At 41.1% G+C, this 9,994-nt stretch overlaps 1 non-coding gene across 1 annotated transcript; it reads right to left on the bottom strand.

The window, feature by feature from the left end:
* Positions 1-1,414: 1,414 nt before the first annotated feature.
* On the bottom strand, positions 1,415-1,522 carry LOC112774029 (small nucleolar RNA R71). The gene has a single exon (XR_003188543.1). It is a non-coding gene; the product is annotated as a small nucleolar RNA R71 (small nucleolar RNA).
* Positions 1,523-9,994: the final 8,472 nt, after the last annotated feature.

Genomic DNA, 9,994 nt, shown 5'->3' on the forward strand with positions numbered 1-9,994 from the left:
AGACTTCGACATTCTAGTTCGTTCTCTTTTCTTTTCACTTACTCTTCCATGTTCCTTAATTTACTTAATTTTACTATTGGATTATTTTAGCATTTATTAATACAAGAATTACTTTTATTTTTAATTAATCTTTTGATCATTATTTATCATGTCTTTCTTTAATTCCCTTTCTTATGTTATGAATTTTACATTTACAATGAGCGAGTAGTTCCCTAACTTGATGGGGAGTTGATTGAAAGGAACCCTTGAGTTGGGATGCTCAAGAGAAAGATTGTAATTGGGTTTATTGTTGGATTGCTCTCTAGTCACTAACACCAATCCTCCCAAGAGCGGATTGGAACTTGTGGATAGAAACAGCATTCCAACTTGTTTAACTTTCCCTTACTTAGTGAGGGACAACTAAACATAGTAACCCTCAATTGTCAATTAATCTTGAGAGTACTCCAACAAGAATAGGGCTTCCAGCTAATCAACTCCCAGTCAAGGCTTTTATTTAAATTTATATAAATTCTCTAATTTAATTTTCTACCATTCAACTCAAACCTTTTTGAAAACATCTGATTAATAAAATAGCACACTTTTCTGCAACTCGTTGGGAGATGACCTGGGATTCATACTCTCAGTATTTCAATTTTAATTTCTGTGACACCCTTCTAAATTGATAAGCGGATTTCTGGTTGGTTGAGAACTATACTTGCAACGCATATTTTATAATCATTCTTAACTCGCCAATTTCCGCCACCATCAATTTTTGGCGCCGTTGCCGGGAAGTTGCAATAGAGTGCTAAAGTTATTGATTGGATTTTATTTATTTGCATTTTATTTTATTTTACTACTATGAGCTGCTTGTTTCTTTCGTTGGATGATGCGTTCGCTTCCTGACCTAAGCTTGCTAGTATTCGATCCTGAGATTGAAAGAACTATTTCACGAATAAGGCAAGCTCGACGTCGGTTAGTCCTCTCTGAGGGCGAATCTGAAATGTCACTTGAGAAAGAAACCAGCCCCCGTTCTACTGATTTGGTTGTTTTACGTGCAGGTAACATGGCAGTAGCTAGGAGAGTTACTATCTAGGAGGCTGGAGCCCCTGATTTTACAATGCAACCATTTTAAGCGCATCACCCAGCGGTGGCTACACACTTTGAAATAAAGACTGCACTGCTCAATTTGATGCCCAAGTTTCATGGCTTGCCTGCTCAAGAGCCTATCAAGCACCTGAGAGATTTTCAGGCAGCTTATTCTACTGTCAGGCGTGATGGTGCAAATGAAACTTCAATTTTGCTTAAAGCTTTCCCGTTTTCTCTTGAGGGGAAGGCAAGAGAGTGGTACTACACTCAACCAGCAGCAATTGTATCCAACTGGGATACACTGAGAAGAAAATTCTTGGAAAAGTTCTTTCCAGCTGAAGTTACTGATAAACTGAGGAAAGATATTTCCATGATTGTTCAGGATGATTCTGAAACTCTCTATGAGTACTAGGAGCGCTTCAATAATCTTTTGGAATCTTGTCCCCACCATATGATTGACAAGATAGTGTTACTCGATTACGTCACACAAGGCATGAGGCCCCAAGACAAGACCACATTGGAAAGTGCTAGTAATGGGTCCATGAAAAAGTACAAGACCACTGATGAGGCATGGCAATTGATCAGCGACTTAGCTGAATCTACTAGGAATCACAGGCAGAAACAAGGCTGTGCAAAAGCCGTTGCAGAAGTATCCTCTAGTAGAGAGACTACTGCTTTAACTCAGAGTATCTGTGAAATGACCAACTTGCTGAAGCAGATGCAATTGAATCAACAACAAGTTCAGCAAGCTCAACCTTCTCCACCACAGCAAAACCAACAGTTAGTCCCACAGAGAGTTTGCAGAATCTGTGCTGATTATAGCCATTATACTGATGAATGTTCGCAGCTCCAGCAGGAAGACAACACCATGGCAGCCACTCATAACTTCTATGACCGCCCCAACCAAGGGTACAATCAAAGTGGCAATTACAACCATAGATGGCAGGACAATTCTAACCAGAATTGGAGGGACAACAACAACAACAGATGAGGCAGAGATAATCAGGGGAATCAGAGGTGGAATAACAACAATAACAGGCAGCAGAACCAGTACTAGCCTTACAGAGCACCTCACCTAAGGCAATCCCAAGGACCACATAATACCCAACAGCAGACCTCTCAAATTACCTATCCTTCTTCTTCTGCTAATGATGACTTACTACAATCAATTGATCGGAGACAGCAGACCATAGAAAATAACATTAATGCCACTCTGAATGGTTTGAACGCTACTTTGCAAGCTCTTGTCTCACAGATTGGTTCAATGAATAACTCCAATAATCAATCTTTGAGCTCCAGTAGAATTCCCTCTCAACCATTACCCAATCCCAAGGGTGGTATTAATGCCATCACCCTAAGGTCTGGAACCACACTGCATGAGAGGAACCAGGAGGAGCCAAGCTCACTAGAACACGCCTCAGCTGAAGAGGTAGTGGAAATAGAAGATGTTGAAGAGGAAGAAGACATACAGGACATAGCTGAAAAAGAAGAAGCTCGACCACAGGAGGAAGCATCAAAAGAAGCAGACACTACAGAAGACACCACTCCTATTCCATTTCCATAACTTGAAAGGAAGTCCAGGAAGCAGCTAGAACCTGATCCAAAAATGGTAGATTTATTCAAAAAGGTTGAGGTAACTGTTCCTCTATTTGATGTTATTCAACAGGTACCTAAGTATGCAAAGTTTCTAAAAGATTTATGTATCCATAAAGACAAAATTAATGAATTAGAAACTATTCCTTTAGGAAGTTCCATATCTGCTTTAATGGGAGGTTTACCTGAAAAGTGTAGTGACCTAGGTCCTTGTATAGTTAATTATACTATTGGTGGTGTGATAATTTCTGACTGCATGTATGATTTAGGAGCATGTGTGAGTATAATGCCTTTGTCTATATATGATGTTTTGAGGCTCCCTCCCTTAAAAAGGTCGGCAGCTCGTTTTGTGTTAGCAGATAAAAGCATTATTACAGTGGTTGGAGTTGCTGATGATGTATTAGTGGGCATTAAGGGACTCACGTTCCCCACTGATTTTTATATCCTGGAAATGCCCCAAAATGACTCAAACAAGCCATCATCAATCCTACTCAGAAGGCCATTCTTGAACCTCAAAGTTTAAATTAGATGCTTTTTCAGGAACATACTCTTTTGAAATAGATGGCCGAATAGTGATGTTTAACCTGAATGGAGTTATGACGCACCCTCCGAAGGATCATTCTATCCTCCAGTGTGACATTATAGATGAAACCGTGGCTGAAGTTCACCAGGAGGAATTTGAAGAGAAGCACACAGGACAAGGCCCAAGTGTGGGGACATTCTCAGAGGACAATGACAGTGCTTTACCACTGTTACCAGCTCCAGACAACCCAGAGCCTGAACATGATCAAAAGTTAGAATTAAAACCCCTTCTTCCACACCTCAAATATGCTTACCTTGAAGACGGGCAGAAGTTTCCGGTTATCATTGCAAGGGAACTCACTTCTCAACAGGAAGATCAGCTACTTGGTGTGCTGAGGAGGCACAAGAAGGCAATTGGTTGGAGTTTGGCAGACATAGTAGGCATCAATCCTCAAGTCTGTGAGCATATAATATTTTTAGAAGAGGGAGCAAGACCTGTCCGTCAACCCCAGAGAAGACTGAACCCCACTATCCTAGAGGTTGTCAGGAAGTGACCAGACTACTAGAGGCAAATATCATCTATCCCATCTCAGACAGTGAATGGGTAAGCCCAGTACAAGTGGTGCCAAAGAAGTTTGGAGTCACTGCAGTGAAGAATGAGCATGGAGAGCTCCTGACAACCAGAGTTCAGAACGCCTGGAGGGTCTGCATTGACTACAGACGCCTCAACTAAGCAACCCGTAAGGATCACTATCCTCTTCCATTCATTGATCAAATGCTGGATCGCCTGTCAGATAAATCGCATTATTGTTTTTTAGATGGTTACACAGGTTATTTCCAGATTCATATAGCTCCTGAGGATTAGGAAAAGACCACTTTTACATGTCTTTTTGGGACTTATGCTTACAAGAGAATGCCCTTTGGCTTGTGTAATGCACCAGCTACTTTTCAGAGGTGCATGATGAGTCTTTTCTCTGATCTTATTGAGGACTGCATGGAAGTTTTTATGGATGATTTTAGTGTTTATGGCGATTCTTTTAGCCTTTACTTAGATGGATTATCTAGAGTATTAGATAGATGTGTCAGTACAAACCTGGTATTAAATTTTGGAAAATGTCACTTTATGGTTAAACAAGGGATTGTACTAGGACATGTTGTGTCTAATACTGGCATTTCTGTAGATCCAGCAAAGGTGGATGTTATTTCTAGTTTACCTTACCCCTCTTCTGTGAGGGAGGTCCGTTCTTTCCTTGGCCATGCAGGTTTTTACAGGAGGTTCATTAAGGACTTCAGTAAGGTAGCACTTCCCTTATCCAGGCTACTGTAGAAAGATATTGAGTTCGAGTTCAGTGAAAATTGCAAACAAGCGTTTGATAAGCTGAAAACCGCCCTAACTCAAGCTCCAATTGTGAGAGGACCAGACTGGAGCTAACCATTTGAAATAATGTGTGATGCTTCCAACCATGCCGTAGGAGCAGCACTGGCTCAGCGTGAAGGTAAGGATCCTTTTGTTATTGCTTACGCGTCTTAAACTTTAGATGCCGCTCAATCGAATTACACTACTACTGAGAAAGAGCTTCTTGCTATTGTTTTTGCTCTGGATAAATTCCGAGCCTATTTACTTGGTACTAAAGTAGTAGTGTATTCAGACCACACAGCTCTAAAGTATTTATTAGCTAAAAAGGAGTCCAAACCAAGGCTTATACGTTGGATACTGCTATTACAAGAATTTGATTTGGAAATTAAGGACAGGAGTGGTAACCAGAATTTATTGGCAGACCACTTGAGTCGCCTTGAACATATTACAGATGACTCCATTCCTATAGCTGATAATTTCCCATTTGATAACCTGCAAGCAGTATCTGAGATAGTCCATTGGTATGCACCTGTAGCTAATTATCTAGTTAGCCGCACCTTCCCTCCGAACTTTTCTAAGCATCAAAGAGACAAGCTGAAAAGCGAGTCTAAATATTATATATGGGATGACCCATATTTATGGAGATGTGGCGCTGACCAGGTAATTAGACGGTGTGTGCCTCAATCAGAATTCCAGTCCATCTTAGAGGCCTGTCACTTATCTAAGAGTGGAGGACATTTTGGCCCTCAAAGAACTGCTAGAAAAATCTTAGACTGTGGATTCTGGTGGCCTACTCTTTTTAAGGACGCTGCTGAATTTTGTAGATCTTGTTTTCCATGCCAGAAATTTGGTAATATATCCAGGAGGGATGAGATGCTTCAACAGATTATGCTTTTCTGCAAAATTTTTTATATTTGGGACATTGACTTCATGGGTCCATTTCCAAATTCTAATGGTTATTTCTATATATTGTTAGCTGTGGATTACGTTTCCAAATGGGTGGAAGCAATTCCTACCCGCAATGATGATGTTAACACTGTTGTTTTCTTTGTGAGAAACCATATTATTTGTCGCTTTGGATCACCACGAGCAATCATGAGCGATCAAGGCACCCCTTTTTGTAACAGGAGACTAACCGGATTAATGAAGAAGCATGGGATAATTCATAAAGTTGCAATAGCATACCACCCTCAGACTAATGGGCAAGCTGAGGTGTCAAACAGAGAAATAAAGCGTATCTTGCAGAAGATAGTCAAACCTCATAGAAGAGACTGGAGCACCAGGCTACAAGATGCACTTTGGGCGTACAGAACCGCATACAAAACACCCATTGGGATGAGTCCTTTCTGCTTAGTTTATGGAAAAGCTTGTCATCTCCCTGTTGAAGTAGAGCACAAAGCCTTCTGGGCAGTAAAGGAGTGTAACATGGGAATTGAAAAAGCTGGAGCTGAAAGGAGATTACAACTGCAAGAATTAGAGAGCCTTCGCCTAGAAGCTTATGATAACTCAAGACTATACAAGGAGAAGATGAAGGCTGTACATGATCAGCTCATCAAGAGGAAAGAGTTCCAACCTGGGGACTTAGTCCTCCTTTATAAATCTCAACTGAGGCTCATGCCAGGCAAGTTGAGATCAAGATGGGAAGGTCCATACAGAGTAGAGAAGGCCGAACCGTACGGAGTTTATCACCTAAGCCATCCTTCAAGCTCTGAACTTATCAAAGTTAATGGACATCGTTTAAAGCTGTACCATGGCGAGAAGCTGAAGAAAAACAAGGAGCTTGAGATCTTCCTCTTGGAAGATCCCCACATAGCTGAAGACTGAGCTAGTGGAGCGTCCATCTTACAGACGTTAAAGCAAAGTGCTAGGTGGGAGACAACCCACCATGGTATGATCGTTCTCTTCCTTATTTTTTTATTTTCTTATTCAATAACTCTTCTCTTTATTAGTACATTTCGTGCATCTGCATCTGTATATTTTTATTAAAAAAAAAAATTTCACGCGACGCGACCGCCTCATTGACGCGTCCGCGTCGTAGGTGTGGGAGAGAATAATAAATTGAACAGAGAGTCACGCGAGAGCGTGGCTGGAGGCGTGCCAATGGCACAAATTGTCCCACGCGACCGCGTCGCCGATGCGACTGCGTCATATGGGAATAATGGCCTCCCACGCGACCGCGTGCCCCACGCGGCTGCGTGACCAGGATTTCGACGACAAAGTGGTGCAAATCCGAAAGTTGGGCTAGAGTGGTGCTGGACTGGCGCTGGACACGCAGTCCCTCTCACGCTATCGCGTGCCCTACGCGTCCGCATCGTACCCCAATAATTGACCACTCACGCGATCGCATGCCCCATGCGATCGCATGCCCCATGCGATCGCGTCACCCAAAATTTGGCATTTAATGATTTTGAACAGAGAGTTGTGCGAGTGCGCGGCTGCCTTCGCGCCAATGGCATAATACGGGTCATGCGACTGCGAGACCGACGCGATCGCGTCATTCAGTTTAAGCGCAAGTCGCGCGATCGCGTGCCCCACGCGACCGCGTCGCTTGCGCCGCACAGTTTTCCTAATTTGCCAATTATCATATCTTTTTCTCCCTAAATCTTATTTTCTCTTTTCCCTCCTTATTTCTTCTCCCTCCCTTCCTCCCTTCTTCCTTCTTTCTCACTTTTTACTCTCTCTCACCCCATTAACAAGGTTCTTCTTGTTCTCCTTCCCTCCTTACTTTTCTATTATTCTTCTTATTTTTATATGTTATCTTCTTTTCTTTTCTTTTTACTTTCATTACTCATATCTTCTTTTTCTTTCTTTCTTTTTCCTTTTTACTTGGTGTTATAAATTTATTTGAGTCATTGTTTTTCATTATATGCTTGTGGATTGTTGTAAATTTGTTTGACAATTATATATTGCTTTTTAAGGGATTACTTGCATGTTCAAATTCTTATTTTCAAGGGCTTCTTCTACATGCATGCTATGTGTTTGTGAAAAAGCCCATATGGCATTATGAACTTCTTTACATTTTTCTACTCTAATATTCAATGCTTGCTTTTCACAAATTCCCTTTACAATTTTATTCATTGAATTTAATTGTCAATACAAACGTGATGGTTAGTTACGAGTTATAACATATTTTAATTGGACACTCAATGCTTGATCTATGCTACTCATGCCTTTGCCAGCATGCCAATAAACACCTTGCATTTACTTGTCATCATATGCGCTAGCTATCTTCCATTAATGACTTTTCACATGTAGTCATGACCATGTGTTAACATTATTTACCTTTAAATGTGCATTCATAACCATCCTTTTCCGTTCTCCTCCTTGCTCTATCTCTTTGAATTTAATTTTCTTTCTCTTCCCTTTTTCAGAATGGCCACCAAGAAAGGAAAAGAGAAAGCCACTTCCAAACAACCAGCAAGAAGAGGAACGAAAAAAGCATTAGTGGCAGAACCCTCTTCAACTGTAGTTAAGCCCTCAACAAAGAAAATTAAGAGGATTATAAAAGTTGATGATAAAGAAAGAGCCTTCCCAGCAAAGGACACTGCGCGATTCCCCAATCGCTACTGTGAGCAGATGTTCCCCATCCTGGCAGAAAGGAGTTACAACAACGAATACCTTCTTCTCCTCCCAAACCATATTGCTACATTTGTTGAGCCATAGATTACATGAAGACAATAGGGTTTCCTATAGAGACAGCCAAGGCAGGTCAATCTTTCTTGGGTAGTCGAGTTCTACTCCAACTTCCACCTGCCAACCTTGCAGTCTGTCTATGTCCGTCAGAAGCAAGTCCCCATCACTGAAGAAGCCATTCAAAAAGCTCTAGGTCTTCCCCCTGTTCCAGAAGGATTGGATGCCTTTCAAGAAGCCGCACTCAAGCGCCAGCTGTACCAATTTGACTGGGACGCTGTTCTCAGAGTTATCGCACTACCTGGCAGCAGATGGATCTACGGATACCATCGTACCCGCCCTAAGGGAATTTCGGCTTCAGCACTTACCTTGGAGGCTCGCGTATGGGCACAGATTATGTCCCATTACGTCTTTCCATGCACTCACGAGTCCTCCTTCACTGCGGACATGGCCGTTTTACTATGGTGCATCCTTACAGACCAACCTCTGAATCTACCAAGATATATCCGGAATGCCATGGGACACATACAAATCGCTGGCAACTTACCTTTTTCTGCCCTGGTCTCAGATCTTATCTCAGCAGCCAGAGTCTCCTACAGAGCTGGGGACACCAAAGCCATGTTTCCACGGGATGATCAGTATGTCCCCAACGGGAAGTACCTTAGACTTCCAGCAGCCACTTTTAGCCAGCCTACTGAACCAGTTGAAGATATTCCTTTTTCAACACCACAGGCACCTACAACAGCCCAACTGCTCCATCAGATACTTGAAAAGTTGGATCGGCATGAACAGAAAGCTAAGATGAGAGAGCGCCGTAACAAGCGCCGATTCACATACCTCAAGGAGCTGATCATGGGAAATTTCAAGGACTCAGATACCCCAGACTCCACTTCCTTTACCAGTACAGGGAGCCACGATGGCCCCGACGATGGAGATACTGCTACCAACCCACCTTTGTTCCTAACAGATGGCACCGAGGACGGTGCAAAGCCTTAAGTGTTGGGAGGTCGGTCAGTACCTGACTTCCGGAGGTAATTTCTCTTCCCTAGCACCAATAAATTAGGATATTTAGTTAGATTTTTCTTTTGTAGAATAGGATAAATTGCATAGTAATAGATTAGTTGCATGCATGTTCTGCTTGATTGAAAAGACAATAAGTTTCTTCTGAGACCCTATCTTTGGAATAAATTTCACTAATTTTAATTAAAACTTTTATGTTAAATTTGCTTGAAGTTGTATTTGGAACATGATTTTTGAGCTAAAGAACACACAACCTATGAGATTTGAGCCTTTATGAATGGTTACATTATTTAACCATAATTATTTTATTCTTGTGTGTTTACTTCTCTATGATTGTAATCTATATTTTGTTTCATCCTATATGTCCAATGTTTATTATATTTATATGTTTGCATATGATTGAGGCCATTATTTGTTTAGCTTACTTATCCAAATTAAGCCTACCCTTTCAATTACCTTTGTTAGCCACTTTGAGCCTTTAAATCCCATTTGTTCTATATTTTACCACATTACTAGCCTTAAGCGGAACAACAATTATATATCCCAAATTGAATCTTTGGTTAGCTTAAGATAGAATTATGTGTGTTATTTAAGTATGAAAAATTGTGGAAGCAAAAGATAATAAGGGAATGTGTCATGATAATATACTAGGAATTTGGATACCTACTCATGAGAAACTGTAAGAATTAAAAAACTATGTGCATTGATAAGCTATGTTTATGTTTATATATATATATTCAAAAAATAAATAAGGAGACAAAATTACCCCAATGTTAAATTAAGAATTCAAGGGTCAATGCATGTATG

The sequence above is a fragment of the Arachis hypogaea genome, chromosome 18 (assembly GCF_003086295.3).
Source record: "Arachis hypogaea cultivar Tifrunner chromosome 18, arahy.Tifrunner.gnm2.J5K5, whole genome shotgun sequence".
In the NCBI taxonomy this organism is placed as follows: Eukaryota; Viridiplantae; Streptophyta; class Magnoliopsida; order Fabales; family Fabaceae; genus Arachis; species Arachis hypogaea.